General features: G+C 36.6%; 1 protein-coding gene across 3 annotated transcripts in view; it reads right to left on the bottom strand.

Moving 5' to 3' along the window:
- The window catches only part of grid2 (glutamate receptor, ionotropic, delta 2), a 1,282,048-nt gene that overhangs the window by 1,056,740 nt on the left and 199,552 nt on the right, over positions 1-25,756 (bottom strand). The window lies entirely within an intron of this gene.

Here is a 25,756-nt window from a genome sequence, read left to right on the forward strand (position 1 = left end):
ATTCAAAATAAATAAAGAATAGTGAACAACAGGCTGAATAAGTGTACGTTATATGAGGCATAAATAACCAACTGAGAACGTGCCTGGTATGTTAACGTAACATATTATGGTAAGAATCACTCAAATAACTATAACAAATAGAACATGCTATACGTTTACCAAACAATCTGTCACTCCTAATTGCTAAATCCCATGAAACCTTATACGTCTAGTCTCTTACGTGAATGAGCTAAATAATATTATTTGATATTTTACGGTAATGTGTTAATAATTTCACACATAAGTCGCTCCTGAGTATAAGTCGCACCCCCCGCCAAACTATGAAAAAAAAACTGCGACTTATAGTCCGAAAAATACGGTAATATGGTTGAAATTCAGAGGCACGAGACATTGATACACCGTTGATCATAAATACACGCCATTTAAAACAGACTTCGAAACAACGTTGCAAAATAGTTGTATTTGTAAACTGAGACAATGTTGACTTAAAAATGACGATATTTCAATGGTCAAATCAACGTCAGAACCCGACATTGATTAAACGTCGTCAATATAATGTTGTTCCAATGTTAAGATTGAGTTGCTCAAGGCCAGGACCTAATTCAGCAAGTATTTTAAAATGTTTAAGATCACTAAATTATATTTTTTTTTTAATCACAATTATAATCAGCAGAAAAACACAGATATTGTAAAAATATCAACAAAATATTTAAACTATTTAATTATTATCTTTTATTTCATACAATTGTTTAACCAATATAAAGTCAACTGAGCAGGCACAAGACATTAAAACATTTTGAATTAGATTCTGATGTTGAGCAACTCAAACCTAACATTGAAACAACATGCTTTTTGCCGACGTTTAATCAATGTTGCGTTCTGACCATTGAATGTTGTTTTTTTCCCAACCAATACTCAAATGGGGGTACGCGTACCCCTGGGGGTACTTGAAGGTATGCCAAGGGGTACGTGAGATTTTTTTTACATTTTCTAAAAATAGCCACAACTCAAAAATCCTTTATAAATATATTTATTGAATAATACTTCAACAAAATATGAATGTAAAATCATAAACTGAACATCAAATCAAGTAGGCTATTCCATTCATTACAATGCAACAATCAGTGTTGACAGCTAGATTTTTTGTGAACATGTTCCATAAATATTGATGTTAAAGATGTATTTTTTTGTGAAGAAATGTTTAGAATTAAGTTCATGAATCCAGATGGATCTCTATTACAATCCCCAAATAGGGCACTTTAAGTTGATGATTACATCCATTGGCGTTGTGAGGCCTAAAATATTCTTAAGCCCCCCTAAATAATTTGGTGTTTTTTTGTTTGTTTTTTTACAAATAAATGCCGACATATTCATTATAAAGTGGCCCAAATATGAGTTTAAATAAATAATCATATAACCTGTTATTATTCACTCAGTTTCCCCTCACTTCGTAGCGTAAGGTAGAGAACCCCTTTCGTGCGTCGGTATCCAATCCATTCCACTTGTTCATATAGAAAATGCCCACATCACTCAAATTCCAGCCCGCATTTTCTCTGCAACCTTGCTTGCGGTCCTGCAGGTGTACGAAGCACATTATCTTCCTTTACAATGAGTGAAGCTGCACAAAACCTTGTGTGTGCAATTGTAAATCATTTATTTTTTAAGTTTTGTGTTTCTTGTAGAATCTATATAAAGTAATATAAATAAGCCTATTGTTAAAATAATGAAAAAAAGATCATTAAATATATTTGTTTTATTGTATTGTTACATTAATAGCTGTTTTGTTATTATAGGATGGCTTGTTAAACATTTAATAGGATTTTCAGAGGGAGGAAAAACCAAGACATTTAATATAAAATGTAAAATGAATAAATACATAAAAAGAAAATGAAAATATATGGTTAAAAGCCATCGTCTCTGCGAGCATTTCATTTCGTCCCGTGCATTTTTAAAAAATAATAATAATAACAATGAATAATTTCTAAGTCTTTGTTAGCCGTTTGTGAAGTTTTGTGCTCGTGCGTAACATTCGCTTGCATCCTGTGCATCTCCTGGGGGCAAAGCCCCCCCTGTCCTTAAAAGCTAGTGACGCCCCTGATTACATCTATGTGTAGAAATCTTTACCGTATTTTTCGGAGTATAAGTCGCACCGGAGTATAAGTCGCACCTGCCGAAAATGCATAATAAAGAAGGATACAAACATACATAAATCGCACTGGAGCCCGGCCAAACTATGAAAAAACTGCGACTTATAGTCCGAAAAATACGGTATTTATAATTGAATCACTTGTTTATTTTTCAACAAGTTTTTAGTTATTTTTATATCTTTTTTTTTCCCAAATAGTTCAAGAAAGACTACTACAAATGAGCAATATTTTGCACTGTTATACAATTTAATAAATCAGAAACTGATGACATAGTGCTGTATTTTACTTCTTTATCTCTTTTTTTTCCAACCAAAAATGCTTTGCTCTGACTAGAAAAAAAATTCACAGGGGGTACATCACTGAAAAAAGGTTGAGAACCACTGCTCTACAACAAAAATACAAAGTTGAAACGACATGCTTTTTTGACGACGTTTATTCAATGTCAGGTTGTGACGTTGATTTGACCTTTGAAATTTGGTCAGTTCCCAACCAACAATGTGGATCGAACATTGGACATCAACGTTGTATCAATTACAAATACAACTATTTTGCAACGTTGTTTCAAAGTAAGTTTTAAAAGGACATGCATGTATAATCAATGTTGTATCAATGTCTTGTGCCTGCTGGGAAAGTCCTCTGGGACTTTTTCATTGATTTTTTTTAAACACTAACAAAAACAACAAAAAAGGTAAGAAAGCCCCAGAAGGCACGATACATTGATACAGCGTTGATCATATATTAGAGATGTCCCATAATATCGGACTGCCGATATTATCGGCCGATAAATGCTTTAAAATGTAATATCAGAAATTATCGGTATCGGTTTCAAAAAGTAAAATTTATGACTTTTTTAAAACGGCTGTACAGAGTGGTACACGGACATAGGGAGAAGTACAGAGCAGTTGTGTCTCCCAGTCATACTTGCCAACCCTCCCGATTGTCCCGGGAGACTCCCGAATTTCAGTGCCCCTCCCGAAAATCTCCCGGGGCAACCATTCTCCCGAATTCCACCCAGACAACAATATTGGAAGGCACTGCCTCTGCTTGCCGGCCCAATCACATAATATCTACGGCTTTTCACACACACACACAAGTGAATGCAAAGCATACTTGGTCAACAGCCATGCAGGTCACACTGAGGGTGGCCGCATAAACAACTTAAACACTGTTACAAATATGCGCCACGCTGTGAACCCACACCAAACAAGAATGACAAACACATTTCGGGAGAACATCCGCACCGTAACACAACGGAACAAATACCCAGAACCCCTTGCAGCACTGACCCTTCCGGGACGCTACAATATACACCCCCCGGTACTCCATACCAAAACCCCGCCCACCTCAACCTCCTCATGCTTTCTCTCAGGGAGAGCATGTCCCAAATTCCAATCTGCTGTTTTGAGGCATGTTTACAAAAATAATGCACTTTGTGACTTCAATAATAAATATGGCAGTGCCACGTCGGCATTTTTGTTCCATAACTTGAGTTGATTTATTTTTGGAAAACCTTGTTACATTGTTTAATGCATCCAACGGGGCATCACAACAAAATTAGGCATAATAATGTATATGTCGGTATCGGTTGATATCGAAATCGTTAATTAAGAGTTGGACAATATCGGAATATCGGCAAAAAAGCCATTATCGGACATCTTTAGTTAATACATTAACTTTGACACGCCTAGTTTATATATATTTGTGTAACATTTTAGGATAAAATACTCTATTGTGACATATATTGTTATCGGTATATAAAATAACCAATGTAGTGGTACTGTATATATTTTTGTCTCTATTGCACATTGGTTCAATTAATTGATCTAGCTCATACCTTGATTGATTAATTGTAGAGATTTCCATAACTTTGAGTTGATTTATTTTGGAAAACCTTGTTATATTGTTTAATGCATCCAGCGGGGGCATCACAAGAAAATTAGGCATAATAATGTGTTAATTCCACGACTGTATATATCGGTATCGGTTGATATCGGAATCGGTAATTAAGAGTTGGACAATATCGGAAAATATCGGCAAAAAAGCCATTATCGGACATCTCTATCATACATACATGTCATTTAAAACAGACTTCAAAACAACGTTGCCAAATAGATATATTTGTAAACTGAGACAACGTTGACGTAAAAATGACCACATTTCAATGGTCGTATCAACGTCAGAACCCGACATTGATTAAACGTCGTCAATATAATGTTGTTCCAATGTTAAGTTTGAGTTGCTCAACGCCAGGACCTAATTTAGCAAGTTACCAAAGACTATAAAAATGGGACCCATTACCTCCCTGTTTGGCACTCAGCATCAAGGGTTGGAATTGGGGGTTAAATCACCAAAATGACTCCCGAGCGCGGCCACTGCTGCTGCTCACGGCTCCCCTCACCTCCCAGGGAGTGTAACAAGGGGATAGAGCAAATGCAGAGAGTAATTTCACCACGCTTAGTGTATGTGCGACTATCAGTGGTACTTTAACTTACCGTATTTTTCCGACTATAAGTCGCAGTTTTTTTTCATAGTTTGGCCGGGCTCCAGTGCGACTTATATATGTTTTTTTCCTTCTTTATTATGCATTTTCGGCAGGTGCGACTTATACTCCGGTGCGACTTATACTCCGAAAAATACAGTAATTCTAACTCCATGTTGTTTCAATGTTTTGTTCCTACTGGGTTATTACTGTTTGGATCTTTAAAAGCAAAAAGTACTGCCGGTAGGTTTTTGATGACTATCAACCTCTCGAGGAGCGTTTTAGTTTTGGATACACACGCAAATTATATTCAATTTAACATGGTATCTTTTTCCTTGTAGCCTTTAATTTCAACACAGTTGCTAAACCAGAAACCACTTGGCCGCTAATTGAGTAAGATGAGGAGCAGTGATGCGATTCTAAGCTTACAGCAGTGACTAGAGTGTGTGTGTGTGTGTGTGTGTGTGTGTGTGTGTGTGTGTGTGTGTGTGTGTGTGTGCGAGCACGATTGAGTGCAGGTTACGTTAATAGCCAGAAAGGTTACAGTAGCTGATTAAGTTGGCGAAGCTGCGGCAATATTGCTCAAGGAGAAGAGTCTAGTGCTATTACTGCAAAGCAAATTGGTCTGAAATCCTATAGAGGGTTGGAAGATAATGCGCGGACATGGACATGATTAATGGATTTTTCTTTTTTTTTCCCACATTATTATTCGGAAAACATCTAGGAAACAGCCAATCTAATCAAAGACCAATGTAATATTAGACCATATCCAAGTAACAGCAATGTGTTTTTTTTTATTCATTGCGAACATGATTATAGCAAGTTACATTATACAAACCCCGTTTCCATATGAGTTGGGAAATTGTGTTAGATGTAAATATAAACTGAATACAATGATTTGCAAATCCTTTTCAACCCATATTCAATTGAATGCACTACAAAGACAAGCTATTTGATGTTCAAACTCATAAACTTTATTTTTTTTTTGCAAACAATAATTAACTTAGAATTTCATGGCTGCAATATGTGCCAAAGTAGTTGGGAAATGGCATGTTCACTACTGTGTTACATCACCTTTTCTTTTAACAACACTCAATAAACGATTGGGAACTGAGGAAACTAATTGTTGAAGCTTTGAAAGTTGAATAATTTCCCATTCTTGTTTTATGTAGAGCTTCAGTCGTTCAACAGTCCGGGGGTCTCCGCTGTCGTATTTTACGCTTCATGATGCGCCACACATTTTCGATGGGGGACAGGTCTGGACTGCAGGCGAGCCAGGAAAGTACTCGCACTCTTTTTTTACGAAGCAAAGCTGTTGTAACACGTGCTGAATGTGGCTTGGCATTGTCTTGCTGAAATAAGCAGGGGCGTCCATGAAAAAGACAGTGCTTAGATGGCAGCATATGTTGTTCCAAAACCTGTATGTACCTTTCAGCATTAATGGCGCCTTCACAGATGTGTAAGTTACCCATGCCTTGGGCACTAATGCACCCCCATACCATCACAGATGCTGGCTTTTCAACTTTGCGCCTATAACAATCCAGATGGTTCTTTTCCTCTTTGGTCCGAAGGACACGACATCCACAGTTTCCAAAAACAATTTGAAATGTGGACTCGTCAGACCACAGAACACTTTTCCACTTTGCATGAGTCCATCTTAAATGATCTCGGGGCCAGAGAAGCCGGCGCCGTTTCTGGATCTTGTTGATAAATGGCTTTCGCTTTGCATAGTAGAGCTTTAACTTGCACTTACAGATGTCGCAACGAACTGTATTTAGTGACAGTGGTTTTCTGAAGTGTTCCTGAGCCCATGTGGTGATATCCTTTAGAGATTGATGTCGGTTTTTGATACAGTGCCGTCTGAGGGATTGAAGGTCACAGTCATTCAAAGTTGGTTTCCGGCCATGCCGCTTACGTGGAGTGATTTCTCCAGATTCTCTGAACTTTTTGATGATATTATGGACCGTAGATGTTGAAATCCCTAAATTTCTTGCAATTGCACTTTGAGAAACGTTGTTCTTAAACTGTTTGACTATTTGCTCACGCAATTGTGGACAAAGTGGTGACCCTCGCCCCATCCTTGTTTGTGAATGACTGAGCATTTCATAGAATCTACTTTTATACCCAATCATGGCACCCACCTGTCCCCAATTAGCCTGCACACCTGTGGGATGTTCCAAATAAGTGTTTGATGAGCATTCCTCAACTTTATCAGTATTTATTGCCACCTTTCCCAACTTCTTTGTCACGTGTTGCTGGCATCAAATTCTAAAGTTAATGATTATTTGCAAAAAAAAAAATGTTGATCAGTTTGAACATCAAATATGTTGTCTTTGTAGCATATTCAATTGAATATGGGTTGAAAATGATTTGCAAATCATTGTATTCCGTTTATATTTACATCTAACACAATTTCCCAACTCATATGGAAACGGGGTTTGTACTTGCAAAGTATATGAATTTATTCACAGCTCTTTCATATTGGAATACAAAACTTAACTTACCCTAACTAACAAAGACCAGAAACCTCTCTGTTGTGAAGCAAGATTTGTTTGGAAGTCAGAAAAAAATAACTTCTGACCGGGCAGCACAGTTAATTCCGTTGTGTGGTTACGTTATAGCGTCCTCAAAAATCGAAACATTTCAAAGCGAGACTGAAGCCTATGCATGTTTTAAATAAAAGTAACGCCAATAGATTTTTAAGACCTTTCAAAATTGTATTTAGGACCTTTGTATGTGATTTTAGGAGAATTTTAGACATTTTGTCATGGATCATGTTTTGTTTAGTTATGTTCTGTTAGTTTTGGACTCCCTTAGTTCCTGTTTTGTGCACTTCGGGGGTTTGTTTTGGTTACCATGGGTACTAATTGGTTTCACCTGCCTCTGATTAGTGTTCGGCACGTTCACCTGCTGTTGAGCACTAATCAGAGCTATTTATTCCAGTTCCTCGCCACACTCGGTCTGGCTTCATTGTTTGCGGTATGCAACAAGCTACGTTGGTTTATTCCTGTTTTCGATTCCTGAATCCTGTGCTAAGTTGTTGCCTTAGCTTCCTTTCTTTTGTTTGTTTCCTGTCTTTTGGAATTGTGTATGATTTATGGATTAAATCATGTTCCAACCTTCACGCGTTCGTTCGGAGTTATCCGGTCTGCTTTCCTGGGAGAACGACCCCGCAGTAAGCTGCGTAAACCCCACCGTGACACATTTTAAGGCCTTAAATTCTAATTATTGGATTGAAAACTTTTTTAGACTTTTTAAGACCCCACGGATACCCTGATAAATCAGCGGTGAATCCTATGTCCTGATTTCCATCTATGAATGTGGCAATCCGAAAAATGGCTATTTATAATATCATGGGATTTATCGGTGTGACGTCATGATTTCTAGTACCGCCCAATAATTATCGGTCCCACAATTATTGTGCACACCAACTTTTGAATACTTTCCAAGTGTGAGATGGACCAGTCAGCCTGTAAAGGATTGCTTTCAACCACTGTTTGCCTTATCCTATTCCACTAAACACAAAATGTAATTAACCTTCAGAAGGACAACCTCAAGTTTGAAATGCAACCGCGACTCAAAGGCGACCGTAAACTACAATCCAACTGCTGCTTCATCACCAAGTCCTCATGAAATATGCATCCTTCGATAATGGGAACGGTTGGCGTTTGGCAACAGTAAACACTGTCGGCTCTGATTGACTCTTTGTTCTTTTAATAACAATACAATATGGATGAGTTTAGACAAACTCGCTGTGACCTTGTTCAGACTCTACCGGACTTCAATTTCTACTTTCCATGTTAAACATGCTAACTATTTAATCACAAGAATCGCAGCAGTCGTACTTGATTATTTAAACTTAGTAGCCTCTCTTGTCGAAAAGCGGATCCAAACTGCAAGCTATGAGCCATAAATGGTCATTTTTTGTGATGAGTATTGAAAGGTATTGATTGGCATTCACAAACTTTTCCACATATATTGGCCAATAATGATCGGTTCATCTAACTTAGTCTGCTGACATATGCAGTAACATATTGTGTCATTTATCATTCTATTATTTTGTCAACATTATTAAGGACAAGTGGTAGAAAATGAATTATTAACCTACTTGTTCATTTACTGTTAATATCTGCTTAATTTCTCTTTTAACATGTTCTATCTACACTTCTGTTAAAATGTAATAATCACTTATTCTTCTGTTTGGATGCTTTACATTAGTTTTGGATGATACCACAAATTTGGGTATCAATCCGATACCAAGTCGTTACAAGATCATACATTGGTCATATTCAAAGTCCTCATGTGTCCAGGGACATATTTCCTGAGTTTATAAACATAACACAAATTTAAAAAAAAACGAAAGATGTGATGCCAAAAAATATTGACGTAATCATAGTAGTATTGACTAGATACGCTTCTGTAGTTGGTATCATTACAGTGGATGTCAGGTGTAGATCCACCAATGGCGTTTGTTTACATTTTGATGCCCGGTGAGCTATGGTGTGTAGTGAAGCATATTTAGCTATTCCTCGTCCTGCAGGGATGATACTTGGAAGAAACTCACTTTATTTGGGCTCCCACTAATTCAGCGTTATAGTGAGTTGTGATTTTCATGCACTTATCTTCGGTTTATTTATCTGCCACGCATGGAAAGCCGATCCGTGAAAATAATGTCTACATTAAACTGGTCCGTGGTGCAAAAAAAGGTTGGGGACCTCTACTCTAAAGCAGTGGTTCTCAAATGGGGGTACGCGTACCCCTGGGGGTACTTGAAGGTATGCCAAGGGGTACGTGAGTTTTTTTTTTTTTCAAATATTCAAAAAATAGCAACAATTCAAAAATCCTTTATAAATATAAATACAAACTAGAAATGTCCGATAATATCATTTGTTTTATTATGGGTATCGTTTTTCATTTATTTTAATATTTTTTATTAAATCAACATAAAAAACACAAGATACACTTACAATTAGTGCACCAACCCAAAAAAACTCCCCTCATTCACACAAAAGGGTTGTTTTTTCTGTTATTAATATTCTGGTTCCTACATTATACATCAATATATATCAATACAGTCTGCAAGGGATACAGTCCGTAAGCACACATGATTGTGCGTGCTGCTGGTCCACTAACAGTACCAGCAGCACGCTGGTACTATTAGTGGACCAGCACTAATAGTCCACTAATAGTACCAGCAAATTAACAGTTAATTTTACTCATTTTCATTAATTACTAGTTTCTATGTAACTGTTTTTATATTGTTTTACTTTCTTTTGTATTCAAGAAAATGTTTTTAACTTATCTTATTTTATTTTATTTTTTTAAAAAGGACCTTACTTTCTTTAAAACATTTATTCAGTATTTTTTAACTTTAGAAAGTTACATGGTTGAAAACGATAATGATGCCAAAAAACATTAAAAAAAGATGGGAAGTCCTCAAAGGCTTATGTTTAAAGTGTAATTACGTTTATAGATTATATGCTATCTGTTGTTGTATTCCCTAATTTTTAGTGACCTGAACATAATCTGGACTGTACATACATTTTTTTTTTTTTTTTTTTTTGAAAATGTAATTTTGTTTATAGATTATATGCAATCTGTTGTGTTCCAAAATTTTCTATTTTTTTTTTTTTTTTTTTTTTCTCAGTGTACATGAATGAAGGTGTGTGTTGCTGGACCCGACTTGGACATTATCTGGACTAGACGTGGTTTAAAAAAAAAAAAAAACTTTAAACAAAGCTAATTTCATTTACAACCAGGTCTAGTGAAGATAAGGTCCTTTCTTTCCTTTTTTTTTGCACTAGTTCAGGGGTCGGCAACCCAAAATGTTGAAAGAGCCATATTGGACCAAAAATACAAAAACAAATCTGTATGGAGCCGCAAAAAATTAAAAGCCATATTACATACAGATAGTGTGTCATGAGATATAAATTGAATTAAGATGACTTAAAGGAAACTAAATGAGCTCAAATATACCTACACACGAGGCATAATGATGCAATATGTACATATAGCTAGCCTAAATAGCATGTTAGCATCGATTAGCTTGCAGTCATGAGTGACCAAATATGCCTGATTAGCACTCCACACAAGTCAATAACATCAACAAAACTCACCTTTGTGCATTCATGCACAACGTTAAAAGTTTGGTGGACAAAATGAGACAGAAAAAGAAGTGGCATAAAACACGTCCCAGAAAGTCGCAGAAAGATATACATGTAAACAAACTATGGTGAGTTCAAGGACTGCCAAAATTAGTAGGACAAAACGACGCTCGCCAAATACTTAAATCAGTGAAGCATGTTTAATATAAACAGTGTGCTTTATAACAATTAGGGAGGTTTGTGTCATGTTTGTCCTACAGAAACCATATTAAAACAAACATTTTTTTTTTTTCCCCTCATCTTTTTCCATGTTTCATACATTTTTGAATAAGCTCCAGAGAGCCACTAGGACGGCGCTGAAGAGCCGCATGCGGCTCTCGATCGGCGGGTTGCCGACCCCTGCACTAGTTGAAAGTGTATCGTGTGTTTTTTTCTATGTTGATTTAATAAAAAAAAATTTAAAAAAATTAAAAATAAAAAAAGGACCTTATCTTCACTATACCTGTTAGTCCAAATTAGGCATAATAATGTGTTAATTCCACGACTGTATAAATCGGTATCGGTTGATATCGGTAATTAAGGGTTTGGTCAATATCGGGATATCGGCAAAAAGCCATTATCGGACATCCCTAATAAAATCTTTTTTTCCAAATAGTTCAAGAAAGACCACTACAAATGAGCAATATTTTGCACTGTTATACAATTTAATAAATCAGAAACTGATGACATAGTGCTGTATTTTATTTATTTGTATCTTTTTTTCCAACCAAAAATGCTTTGCTCTGATTAGGGGGGTACTTGAATTAAAAAAAATTTCACAGGGGGTACTACATCACTGATGCTCTAAAGTATATCCATATTGACTTTCCACGGTATTGTCCCTTAAATACACTTGCATGCTTTTAGAAATGTAATAAGTGCATTTTATTACTGTACCAGTAATGATATTTAGGAGCAATAGCAACTGTTCTACATCATTATGAGTCATTGTTAAACTGAAACAACAATGCCTCCACTTTATGCACGAGCACAAAACTCATGATGCTGGTGCATTAATCTTTGTGTTACGTGACAAGTACACCCGCTGCATCGGGGAGACAGCACTGAATAAATCACTCGGTCGTTTTAAAAACAAGAGAATCTGCAACAACGGTGGCCAAATTAAACAGAGGCCGCGTCCAAAATTGTTTGGCGAGACGTATTGATTTAAATGTCCGCTGATGTTCAAGTGTTTGGTATTAATTTCCTTGTTTGTTTTGGGCCATAAATACTCGGCGTGTCCTTGAAATACCCCAAATGGGGCAAGTTAAAACATGGAAAACGGCTTCAGTATAAGTAGTAGCTGCCATTTGTTTTCCCCCCTTGGCACCGGATGAATCAGCATTACAAGCGATAATACATCAAACACTGGTTGAATTTATTTAGCAAAAACAACGGTTGTTAAATGCAACTTGATCAAAAGAAGCGCCTAGCGGAACACTGACCTCAGGTCTCAGATGGCTTCTTTTGTCTTAACGTGCAGACGAGTCTTTGGTTCCGTTTCACAGTAAAAGGCATGAGTGAATTCATGAGGCTTTAACAATCTGTCTCGAAAGTGGGCACTCATTTTTTAATGAATTCATAAAAATGGAATGATTCAGTCTATGGCAAAAAAAGACCCGACAATAAATATGAATCCCATTAGAAGGCAGACAAAAATAGTTCAACAAAGCTCACATTCAATTAAATCAACACGTTATGTTGATGCAGTTCATCTGTTGTGCTCTTTAAAGAGAGGCTTAGAGTAATTAGCACTAATAACTCTTATCAGTCAGCGTTGGTAAAATTGCAATATCGGTCTTGGGATACATACAGTAGGAAAGGGGTTAATATGGCCCCATTCCTCGCGGTTTACCTGACACCTGAAATGTGACAAATTCTTGCACGATCCACTTAACTCTAGCTTATAATAATAATTCACCCCTATACAATATCCTACCCTAATACCAGTGACGTCCATTCCTCGCGGTTTACCTGACACCTGAAATGTGACAAATTCTTGCACGATCCACTTAACTCTAGCTTATAATAATAATTCACCCCTATACAATATCCTACCCTATTACCAGTGACGTGCGGTCACTAGAGGCAGGTGAGGCGGGGCCTCACCTGCCATCATGGAAAGAAAAAAAATGTAAAAAGAAAAAAAATCTATTAAATTGTTACATGTATTCAGTGATTATACTATAAAGTTATTTTCCATTTAACTTCACTAGTTTTAGATTATTTTTATTCAAAATCGCTGAATTTTCACATTTGCCGTTCAAATACTGAGAAGAGACGATGCGGTGATCAGCAGCCAGTTGAGGCACGTCACTCAGTGCCTCAACATGGATTCCGGACTCGGCTAACTGCTGGCCTGCTGTGCAGTGAGACCGTATTGCTATATGAACTATATTATACATTTCCATAGTTTAGTTAGCTGAGGTATATAATGTACAGTGTATTTTGTCAACAACTGTATGTGTGTAACGCATTTCTTGTGCTGAGCGATCATAAAACGGCTGCAAAATACGCACTGGCTGAGGCTCCAGTAATCCCTCCTCCTGCACCCCCGCCGTAGAATTGTTATATTAACTAAAGCCCACACTTAAACTTTTCACGTGCAAGATTGAATCTATTTAAAAAAGTTATTTCATAAGAAGCCAAAAAGTGCAAAAACAATAATGTTTGTGTTGGAAGAGTTGTGACCGACTGCAGGGCCACAACATTAGGTACACCTGCAGACTGCAGGTGTATCTAATTCACAACTCCTCCAACACGAACATTATTGTTTTTGCACTTTTTGGCTTCTCATTAAATAACTTTTGTAACCTATTTTCATGGGCTTTTCTCTTTGTGATGTTAAGTTCCTGTTATGCGCTATTATACAGTATATGCCTTGAGCTCTTATTTTGAAGGCGCTAAGAGCGGAAGTGATGACACAGAGTGGAGCGTAGGTTTTTGAAAGAAGGTAAATAAAGTGGTCCTCGTGTAAACTGGAGCCTCCGTGTTTGTTATTTTGTAGTTTCATACAGTATAGGCGACATTTATAAACCCTCGGTTACACTTTTTTAAATAGATTCAATCTTGCACGTGGAAAGTTTAAGTGAGGGCTTTAGTTGTGGACTTCATTTATAAATAAAGGTAAGACCATAATAACGTTTTTTTTATTAAATGTGCTTTTTTGTGTGCTACAGTTTGTATGTGTAAAGTTAAAGTTAAGTTGAAGTACCAATGATTGTCACACACACACTAGGTGTAATGAAATTTGTCGTCTGCATTCGACACATCCCCTTGTTCACCCCCTGGGAGGTGAGGGGAGCAGTGGGCAGCAGCGGCGCCGCGCCCGGGAATCATTTTTGGTGATTTAACCCCCAATTCCATCCCTTGATGCTGAGTGCCAAGCAGGGAAGAATGATGGTATGAGCTTTTAAACATAACCCGTTAACTTCTGCCAATCAAATGGTGAAAAAGATACTCTTTAGGGTTCATATGTTTGTAAATCTGACTGTGATGAAGTCAGTGCCTCACCAGCCATCAACCTCACCGCACATCACTGCCTAATACCCTACTGTGCAATATTACCCTTCGAGTGCAATACATCTGACACTGATTGCTATTTATTACTCCGGTACTCTTGTCTTGTTCTGTATATTGTACAGTATTTTGTATAGAGTTTTGTTTATTGTACATGATTGCTTATTATTTTTATTGGATAGTAGTTTGTTTATTTCAATGCTTAGTTTTTTTTTCCTTTATTACCTCTTGTGTAATTTATTTTTACCCCATATTTGTTCCCACTACCGCACCTTAAGTTGGAGTCCTTAATCTCGTTATATGCAAATATAATGACGATAAAGTCCATTCTATTCTATTATATTATATTCTTAAGCCGCCAGGCGGCAGTAGAGGGTTGGATATCTTAAAATGTGTTTTGTGGCAATTCCAACTTTGACAACAGCGCCAGTTGCTATGTAGGGTGGCACTTTTCTTCATTTTCAGCAGACTGCATTGCAAAATTAATACCCCCCCCCGCCCCCCCCTACCCCCTCCTCTTTTTGGGACCATATGATTCCTACTGTCGGAGGCAGATATTTACATATATCCGTATTTAAGTGTTACTTCTTTAATTTCATAATCATATTACAAAACAGCTAGTGTTTTTCTTCCAATTGTGGTCTTTTGGTTGTCTGCAAATACTGTGTGCTAACCTTGAGTGTGGAATGTAAGAAAGAGAGATACTCCTTTCTCTTATCTATTCTTATGTCCAGGTGCGGAGGACAATGGGCATGTGTTTGGGCTGGAGGGACAAGACTGCGAGGGTGGGAGGGAGAGAGACTTGATAGAGGAGAGGGTTTTTCATTGGAGGGGGCAGACCATTTTGGCGGCGCGATTGAATGTTCTATGCTGGACTTGGTCTCAGTATATTTACAAAGCTTTGCAAATATATTACAAAATACCTATTCTGTCTCTGGTGGTTCTTCTACTCAGCTTTAAGTGTCGTAAAGAGCTTGGGAGCGACCTGCGACTTGAATTCCCTGGGAGGAACAACTGGTCCAAACGCAACACTACCCTACTACACAAATACTAGATGTTAAAAAAGAGCAATACGATTATTTTGTGTTGTTTACCTTCCAATAACTGAAATGAAATAGTGGTACCTTGGTTTTCTGTGAGTAATCTGTTCAAAAAAGTCTGATGAAGATCGACTTGTACGAAAACCAAAGTGATTATTCACATAAGAAATAGTGTAACTCCAAATACTTATAGACCCAATTAACAACCTTCAGTTTTGGTTGATTTTGGCCATACTGACATGATGTCTGCTGTAATATTGGCACAAATTGTCACGGTTCGGTTGCGGCTTACTGCGTGGTTCGTTTTCCCGGGATGCAAACGGACGACTCCGGACATGACTTGCAGGTAGGAACATCATTTAATTCTCAAAAAAACACTCAAAGAGGTACAAAAACAGAAAACCAACCGACGGAACAAGGTGCCAATCGCACTCGAAACTAAACTTAGCATAGGCTAGGAGACAAGCAAAACTTACATGACGCGAGCATGAAGCAAACAAAGAAGCCAGACCGACTGACTGGCAAAGGCAGGCTTAAATATTGTCTCTTGATGAGCGTCCCGAACACAAGAGGCAAGTGCAAATAAAAAGTAGCCATTGTAACAAACTCAGGAGGTGCACAAACAGGAACTAAAGGAGTCTAAAACAAACAGAAAACACAAAACATGATCCGGACCACGGATCATGGCACAAATATGTCTCGAATGGATATGCTGATGTTAAATAGACTTTATCAAGAAATGATCTTGGACTGCGCTACAAACATGACGCTACTACCAAGGATGTACTGGGAGGATGCAGGTCCGAAGAAAGGAACACCGGCGGGAGAGTTTTTTCGAAGGAAGTAGTGTGGAAGCTGGTGGCTATTTATTGCTACCACACAAATTTCCGTTTCAGTATCATTTTGATTTGAGCGTTTAAAATCATTTACTAGTTTAGCAGGAACAGAGCCAAGGCAGCATCGGTCTGAAATTCCTCGTCTTTGAGCTCACGCCAGCGAGTGAACGCCAAGGCAATGTTGATCCTGACTGCCCTTTTTACCAGGGTATGTTTTTCTTTGTTTGTCTCCTCAGGAAAAACTTTCCATTTCTTTGGTCATTTTACAGCTTCTACACTGCAAAAACTGAAATCCAAGTAAGATTAAATATCTCAAATAAGGGTGATATTTGCTTATTTTCTGTCTGATAAGATAATTCTTCTCACTAAGCAGATTTGTTGTTAGTGTTTTACTTGTTTTAAGGGTTTTGGTCCCAAATGATCTCAGTAAGATATTACAGCTTGTTGCTGAGATTTTATGACCTATATTGAGTAAAACATGCTTGAAACTAGAATATCAACTGTTGCAAAGCTGTGTCATCAACACTCACAAGTAGGGATGTCCGATAATGGCTTTTTTACCGATATCCGATATTGTCCAACTCTTAATTACCAATACCGATATCAACCGATACCGATATATACAGTCGTGGAATTAACACATTATTATGCCTAATTCGGACAACCAGGTATGGTGAAGATATGGTCCTTTTTAAAACAAATTAATAAAATAAAATAAGATAAATAAATTAAAAACATTTTCTTGAATAAAAAAAGAAAGTAAAACAATACAAAAACAGTTACATAGAAACTATAAATTGATGAAAATGAGTAAAATTAACTGTTAAAGGTTAGTACTATTAGTGGACCAGCAGCACATACAATCATGTGTGCTTACGGACTGTATCCCTTGCAGACTGTATTGATATATATTGATATATAATGTAGGAACCAGAATATTAATAACAGAAGGAAACAACCCTTTTGTGTGAATGAGTGTGAATGAGTGTAAATGGGGGGGGGGAGTTTTTTTTGGGTTGGTACACTAATTGTAAGTGTATCTTGTGTTTTGCATGTTGATTTAATAAAAAAAAAAAAAAAAAAAAAAAAAACATACCGATAATAAAAAAAAACGATACCGATCATTTCCGATATTACATTTTAAAGCATTTATCGGCCGATAATATCGGCATGCCGATATTTTCGGACATCTCTAAAGTACAAGTATAAAACGACATTTTTAAAGTACTAATTTCTTATTTCAAGCATGAAAAATAAAAATCATGACTTTGATACAATTGTGTCTCATATAAAAACAGATGACAGCCATATGGACTTTGCTGTTTTATTTTCAATGAAAAATTGGAAAATAGGTACTCATATAGTAGTACAGTTATCAGTGAGAATATACTTATTTTAAGGTATTTTTGGGTTCATTGAGGTTAGCTAATTTTACTTGTTTTGGAAAGTCTTGACAAGCCAAATTTTCTTGTTCTATTGGCAGATAATTATGCTTAGTTCAAATAAAATACCGCTATTTTCTTTATTTTTTTTATTGTTTTTGAACACTGACTTTTTGCAGTGTACCACTGAGACATTTTGAGACTTTATTAGTAGATTGCACAGTGAAGTACATATTCCGTACAATTGACCACTAAATGGTAACACCCGAATACGTTTTTCAACTTGTTTAAGTCGGGGTCCACGTAATCAATTCATGGTACAAATATATACTATCATCATAATACAGTCATCACACAAGTTAATCATCAGAGTATATACATTGAATTATTTACATTATTTACAATCTGGGGGGTGGGATGAGGAGGGTTTGGTTGATATCAGCACTTTAGTCATCAACAATTACATCATCAGAGAAATGGACATTGAAACAGTGTAGGTCTGACTTTGTAGGATATGAACAGCGAGCAGTGAACATAGTGAGCTCAGAAAGCATAAGAACAAGTATATACATTTGATTATTTACAATCCGTGGAGGTGGGATAGCAGTAATTGCTTCGCATCCACTTAAGTCTTTTTAAGGAATGAAGAAATGGGGAGTAACGTATGCCGTAAAGCAAGTCAGCACATTTGTAGTTTTTCTGTGTGGCAGGCTTCCTGCCACCCTCCTCAAAGTTACTAAGTGGCAGTAAAAGCGATACAGACCACCTCACGCCATGACATCGGTGTCACTCAACTAGTTGTAAGTCATCCCGAAAGTTATGAAAATATTTCATGATGGATGAAATGTTGCTTAGTGCCGCTCTAAGTCCGGACTTCTAAAAATATACACACAATACACTTTTTATACAGCGTGATTATAGTTTTGTTTTCAGAAAACAATGCAAAATACATAAAGATGACAAATGAAATTGATCGATTGACATTTAACATCACTTTTATCTTAACCAACTAATCTTCGGACTTTGCCTTGAGTTCTTTCTTGAATTCAATAGAGTTTCTCACCTTAGGGTTGTAGGGTATACCGGTATTAGTATAGTACAGCGATACTAATGAATCATATTTGGTACTATACCGCATACTTGCGTGGCGAAGTTGGTAGAGTGGCCGTGCCAGCAATCGGAGGGTTGCTGGTTACTGGGGTTCAATCCCACCTTCTACCATCCTCGTCACGTCCGTTGTGTCCTTGGGCAAGACACTTCACCCCTTGCTCCTGATGGCTGCTGGTTAGCGCCTTGCATGGCAGCTCCCGCCATCAGTGTGTGAATGGGTGGATGTGGAAATACTGTCAAAGCGCTTTGAGTACCTTGAAGGTAGAAAAGCGCTATACAAGTATAACCCATTTATCCCGAAATTCAGCGCCTCTCCCGAAAACCTCCCGGGACACATTTTCTCCCGAAAATCTCCCGAAATTCAGGCGGACTCAGGTCCATGCCGACCTGAGTCCGCTTTCCCACAATATAAACAGCGTAATGAAATTCAAGTATTTATTTTATATATATATATAATAAAATAAATATATATTTATAGCTAGAATTCACTGAAAGTCAAGTATTTCTTGTGTGTGTATATATATATATATATATATATATATATATATATATATATATATATATATATATGAAATTCTAGCTGTAAATATACTCCTCCCCTCTTAACCACGCCCCGCCCCCAACCACGCCCCCCACCTCCTGAAATCGGAGGTCTCAAGGTTGGCAAGTTTGCTATACCGTCTCTGAAAAGTACCGGTCTGCCAAGTACAGTAGCGTATCTAGTCGATACTACTATGATTACGTTGATATTTTTTGGCATCACAGCATCTTTCGTTTTTTTTTTTTTAAATTTATATTATGTTTATAAACTCAGGAAACACGTCCCTGGACACATGAGGACTTTGAATATGACCAATGTATGATCCTGTAACGACTTGGTATCGGATCCATACCTAAATGTGTGGTATCATCCAAAACTAATGTAAAATATCCAACAACAGAAGAATAAGTGATTATTACATTTTAACAGAAGTGTAGATAGAACATGTTAAAATAGAAAGTAAGCAGATATTAACAGTAAATGAACAAGTAGATTAATAATTCATTTCCTACCACTTGTCTTTTAATAATTTTGACAAAATAATAGAATGGAAAATGACACAATATGTTACCGCATACATCAGCAGCTAAATTAGGAGTCTTTGTTTGTTTACTTACCAATAAAAGACAAGTTGTCTGGTATGTTCACTATTTTATTTGAGGACAAACTTGCAATAAGAAACATATGTTTAATGTACCGTAAGATTTTTTGTTAAAATAAAGCCACTAATGCACTTTTTTGTGGTCCCCTTTATTTAGAAAAGTACCGAATAAGTATCAACATTTTGTTACCGGTACCAAAATATTGGTATCGGGACAACACTAGCGCCAACACATTCCATGTCTGCCATCCGGTCTGCAAGACCAGGCTCTCCACAAAATGACTAAGGACAGCCTGGAAGCGCCATTTTTCCCTTGATTGAGGTCTAGATTCAGTAACGCTCTGGAAACAGGGACGCTAAGGTTCTCATTGACTTTGGACGATTACTGTATGCTGGGACTTTATTTTGTTTTATGGCCATACTCAATAATCCAAAAGAGTCACCAACATTTGTTTAATCGTACCAAGACCGTGTTTAAAAACTGAGACGTAATTTATTTAAAACCACTGCAATATTGTTTCCATTTAGCTATTCACATTCACACATGATGTTGACGCCGATCCACCCGTCTGAAGGGATGTTAGCGTTGTATACCGTTGCTCAAGGACTCTCGTGGGCCGGAGCAAATACATCACAGACTGGCGATCTCTCTGCAACACCTGTCCTTTGAGTTTGCATCCATCCGTGATGGTAATGTGTCAAGAACGCAGACAGGCTGACAAGAACAATGATGGACACAGGCACAAGGGGTTGATGTACGGGTGTCAGGGGACGAGGCTGGACCAAACCCAAAGAGGTTGGCGTCTCATTGGGATGATGGAAATGTGGCAGTGGTTATGAACGAGGGTGAGGTATTGTCCCATCGGGTCAAACAAGGTAAAAAAATAAATAAAGTAAAAGGAACGGGAAAGCTCTAAGCCATGCATCCATCCATTGTCCACACTGCAAAAAGTCAGTGTTCAAAAACAAGAAAAAGAAAATACAAAAATTAGGGGAATTTTATTTGAACTAAGCAAAATTATCTGCCAATAGAACAAGAAAATTCGGCTTGTCAAGACTTTCCAAAACAAGTAAAATTAGCTAACCTCAATGAACCCAAAAATACTTTAAAATAAATATATCCTCACTAATAACTAGTGCACTTTTCTTGGTAGAAAAAAGAGACCTTTTTGCTCAATATGTTGAAAAATATTCTTAAATTAAGTAAATGATATGCGCTCGGCATGATTTTTTTTTCATGCTTGAAATAAGAAATTATTACTTTAAAAAAGTAGTTTTATACTTGTGAGTGTTAATGACACAGCTTTGCATCAGTTGATATTGTAGTTTCAAGCATGGTTTACTCAATATAGGTCATCAAATCTCAGCAACAAGCTGCAATATCTTACTGAGATCATTTAGGACCAAAACCCCTTAAAATAAGTAAAACACTAACATACAATCTGCTTAGTGAGAAGAATGATCTTATCAGACAGAAAATAAGCAAATATCACCCTTATTTGAGATATTTAATCTTACTTAGATTTCAGTTTTTGCAGTGCACACCACAGATGCTGAAATTGTTTGCCTCTACAGTGGAAATGTGCCAATGAGCCACACTGCAAAAAGTCAGTGTTCAAAAACAAGAAGATAAAAAATACAAAAATGAGGGGTATTTTATTTGAACTAAGTAAAATGATCTGCCAATAGAACAAGAACATTTGGCTTGTCAAAACATTCCAAAACAAATAAAAAAAGCTAAACTCAATAAACCCAAAAATACCTTAAAATAAGTATATTCTCACTAATAACAAGTGCACTTTTCTTGGTAGAAAAAAAAATTAGACCTTTTTGCTCAATATGTTGAAACATATTCTTAAATTAAGTAAATGCTAGTGCCATTATCTTGACATAATGATATGCGCTCGGCATCATGATTTTTTTTTTCATGCTTGAAGTAAGAAATTATTACTTTCTTTCTTTCTTTCTTTAGTTTATTTCGAACATGAACACACTTACATCATAATACATCACACAATTTCATATCATTTCATTTTACATCATGCCCGAAAAGGAGTAGGAAGAAGCAAAGCTTATTTAATCCTACCACTTTCCCACTTCAAAGCGTTTACAAATATATAGAATCATTTACTGACCTTTTTATATAATAAAATAACATCTATGAATTAGTATACAACAGTTTTGTAAAATGTAATCAATGAATTAATTCAGTCATTATTAACATACTGAGATGAAAAATATCTTATTTTCAATAAGGTTGAAAGTATTTCTCATAATTCTTCTTTTTTGTACTCTGTAAGCACTATTATTTTGAACAACCTCTTAAACTGGATCATATCAGTACAATTTTTAACTTCTTTACTTAATACATTCCATAATTTAATTCCACATACTGATATGCTAAAAGTTCTAAGTGTTGTACGTGAATATAAATGTTTTAAATTATTTTTTCCTCTAAGGTTATATTTCTACTCTTTAGTTGAGAAGAATTGTTGTACATTCTTGGGTAGCAGGTTATAGTTTGCTTTGTACATCATTTTAGCTGTTTGCAATTTTACCAAATCACCGAACTTTAATATTTTTGACTTAATAAATAAAGGGTTTGTATGTTCTCTATATCCAACATTATGTATTATTCTAATGGATCTTTTTTGTAACACGGTTAGCGAATGTAGCGCACATTTTGTAGTTATTTCCCCATATTTCTGCACAATAACTCAGATATGGCAACACTAGCGAGCAGGAGAGAATATGTAGTGATTTTTGGCCCAGGACATATTTTGCTTTATTCATTATTGAAATGTTTTTTACCACGTTATATTGTATGTTTTGTATATGAGATTTCCAGTTAATTTGATCATCTATTAATACTCCCAAAAATCTAGTTTCTTTTACCCTTTCTATGTCTACTTTAAAAAAAAGTAGTTTTATACTTGTGAGTGTTGATGACACAGCTTTGCATCAGTTGATATTCTAGTTTCATGTTTTACTCAATATAGGTCATAACATCTCAGCAACAAGCTGTAATATCTTACTGAGATCATTTAGGACCAAAACCCTTAAAACAAGTAAAACACTCTAACATAAAATCTGCTTAGTGAGAAGAATTATCTTATCAGACAGAAAATAAGCAAATATCACCCTTATTTGAGATATTTAATCTTACTTAGATTTCAGTTTTTGCAGTGCACACCACAGATGCTGAAATTTTTTGCCTCTAAAGTGGAAACTGCAAAAGGTCAGTGTTCAAAAATAGGGAAAAAAACACAAAAATGAGGGGTATTTTATTTGAATTTTGCAAAATGATCTGCCAATAGAACAAGAAAAGTTGGCTTGTCAAGACTTTCCAAAACAAGTAAAATTAGCTCACTTCAATAAACCCAAAAATACCTTAAAATAAGTATATTCTCACTAATAACAAGTGCACTTTTCTTGGTAGAAAAAAAAAAGACCTTTTTGCTCAATATGTTGAAAAATATTCTTAAATTAAGTAAATGCTAGTGCCATTATCTTGACATAATGATATGCGCTCAGCATTACATTTCTTGAAACCAGCAAACTTATACTAAAAACTAATTTATTGTTCTTAATGGAAAGGCAACAAGGCAACCGCTTGTTACTCTCGGGGTCTACTCGCCGCTCAGGCAAATCATATGGTCTAAAAATGCATTTTTCCATCGATAACATGACATCATCGCGCCAAGTGCATGCCCTTTCAGTCAGTTAGTGCGCATAGATACAGCCCGGCCCCCGGCCAAAAAGTTTTAATTGTAATTTTGAAGAATTCATCTGAATGTGCATGAACTATTTCTGTTCAAAATGGTTAGAAATGTCATATCTTAAATGTTTAAATATTAACTGTCAGTTTACTGTACTGTGCAAACTGTACTACTTTGAGTACGTATTTTCTATTGTTTCATTGAAAATAAAACAGCAAAGTCCATTTGGCTGTCATCTGTTTTAATTATGAGACAAAATTGTATCAAAGTCATGATTTTTTTTTTTCATGCTTAAAATAAGAAAATATGACCCCAAAGGGAATAAGCGGTAGAAAATGGATGGATGGATGGACTTTAAAAAAGCAGTTTTATACTTGTGAGTGTTGATGACACAGCTTTGCAACAGTTGATATTCTAGTTTCAAGCATGTTTTACTCAATATAGGTCATAAAATTTCAGCAACAAGCTGTAATATCTTACTGAGATCATTTAGGACCAAAACCCTTAAAACAAGTAAAAGACTAACATAAAATCTGCTTAGTGAGAAGAATTATCTTATCAGACAGAAAATAAGCAAATATCACCCTTATTTGAGATATTTAATCTTACTTAGATTTCAGTTTTTGCAGTGCAAGCACAACGATTTTAAGTGTGCGGTGGCAGTTCAACCCCCACTTGCCATTTACAAGTAAGTGGCGATCGCCACGTTCAATCGATAGCGACGAGTTAGCCTTGGGGACATGCCATCAATAATTGTGTGAGCTTGAAAGAGATCAGTAAGAATATGAATTAAGCCGACATTTGGAGGCCCAATCAAAAATCAAAAAAATTGGCACGTGGGCCCCACTTTCGGGACCCCCAGTCCAGATATATTCTCCTGAGAATTAGGATCCTCTGCAGTAAATTATTGTATTTGGATAATAATAATAATCCCATTAAAGCGGATGGCCTTCACTCTAATTAACTAAAATCCCTGAAAATGTGCTTTTCTTTTGGTGAACATCCTGTCCTCAGGGCCACATCTTTTATGCCACTGTCATGTGTTTCGGTGAAAACGTTGACACACATGTCCTCTCTCTGAAAATATAACTTTTATGGAGCTCATGTGTCCCATTTGGCTTCGGTTGGCCTTCAATGCCAAGAAAGTCAGCTAAATCTCCCATTGACTCCAATGTTAGATGTCGGCGCCAAAAAAAACACTAAAATTCTTATTTTCCTATTTGCTCTAGCGATCCCCGGCCAGTTAATTATTATTACTGCATCTTTACAAACTTTAATCAAGGGTCATTGAACTCAGCACAGTTATGTGCAACGGGATGCAAAAGTGAAACTTAACGTAACTTTGTCTGATGCTGCCACAAATAGAGTCATCATACAAACCCCGTTTCCATATGAGTTGGGAATTGTGTTATTTGTAAACGGAATACAATGATTTGCAAATCATTTTCAACCCATATTCAGTTGAATATGCAAAAAGACAACATATTTGATGTTCAAACTGATAAACATTTTTTTTTTTGCAAATAATCATTAACTTTAGAATTTGATGCCAGCAACACGTGACAAAGAAGTTGGGAAAGGTGGCAATAAATACTGATAAAGTTGAGGAATGCTCATCAAACACTTATTTGGAACATCCCACAGGGGAACAGGCAAATTGGGAACAGGTGGGTGCCATGATTGGGTATAAAAGTAGATTCCATGAAATGCTCAGTCATTCACAAACAAGGATGGGGCGAGGGTCACCACTTTGTCAACAAATGCGTGAGCAAATTGTTGAACAGTTTAAGAAAAACCTTTCTCACGCAGCTATTGCAAGGAATTTAGGAATTTCACCATCTGCGGTCCGTAATATAATCAAAGGGTTCAGAGAATCTGGAGAAATCACTGCACGTAAGCAGCTAAGCCCGTGACCTTCGATCCCTCAGGCTGTACTGCATCAACAAGCGACATCAGTGTGTAAAGGATATCACCACATGGGCTCAGGAACACTTCAGAAACCCACTGTCAGTAACTACAGTTGGTCGCTACATCTGTAAGTGCAAGTTAAAACTCTCCTATGCAAGGCGAAAACCGTTTATCAACAACACCCAGAAACGCCGTCGGCTTCGCTGGGCCTGAGCTCATCTAAGATGGACTGATACAAAGTGGAAAAGTGTTCTGTGGTCTGACGAGTCCACATTTCAAATTGTTTTTGGAAACTGTGGACGTCGTGTCCTCCGGACCAAAGAGGAAAAGA

Source organism: Nerophis lumbriciformis, linkage group LG33, assembly GCF_033978685.3.
Source record: "Nerophis lumbriciformis linkage group LG33, RoL_Nlum_v2.1, whole genome shotgun sequence".
NCBI classification, from domain to species: domain Eukaryota; kingdom Metazoa; phylum Chordata; class Actinopteri; order Syngnathiformes; family Syngnathidae; genus Nerophis; species Nerophis lumbriciformis.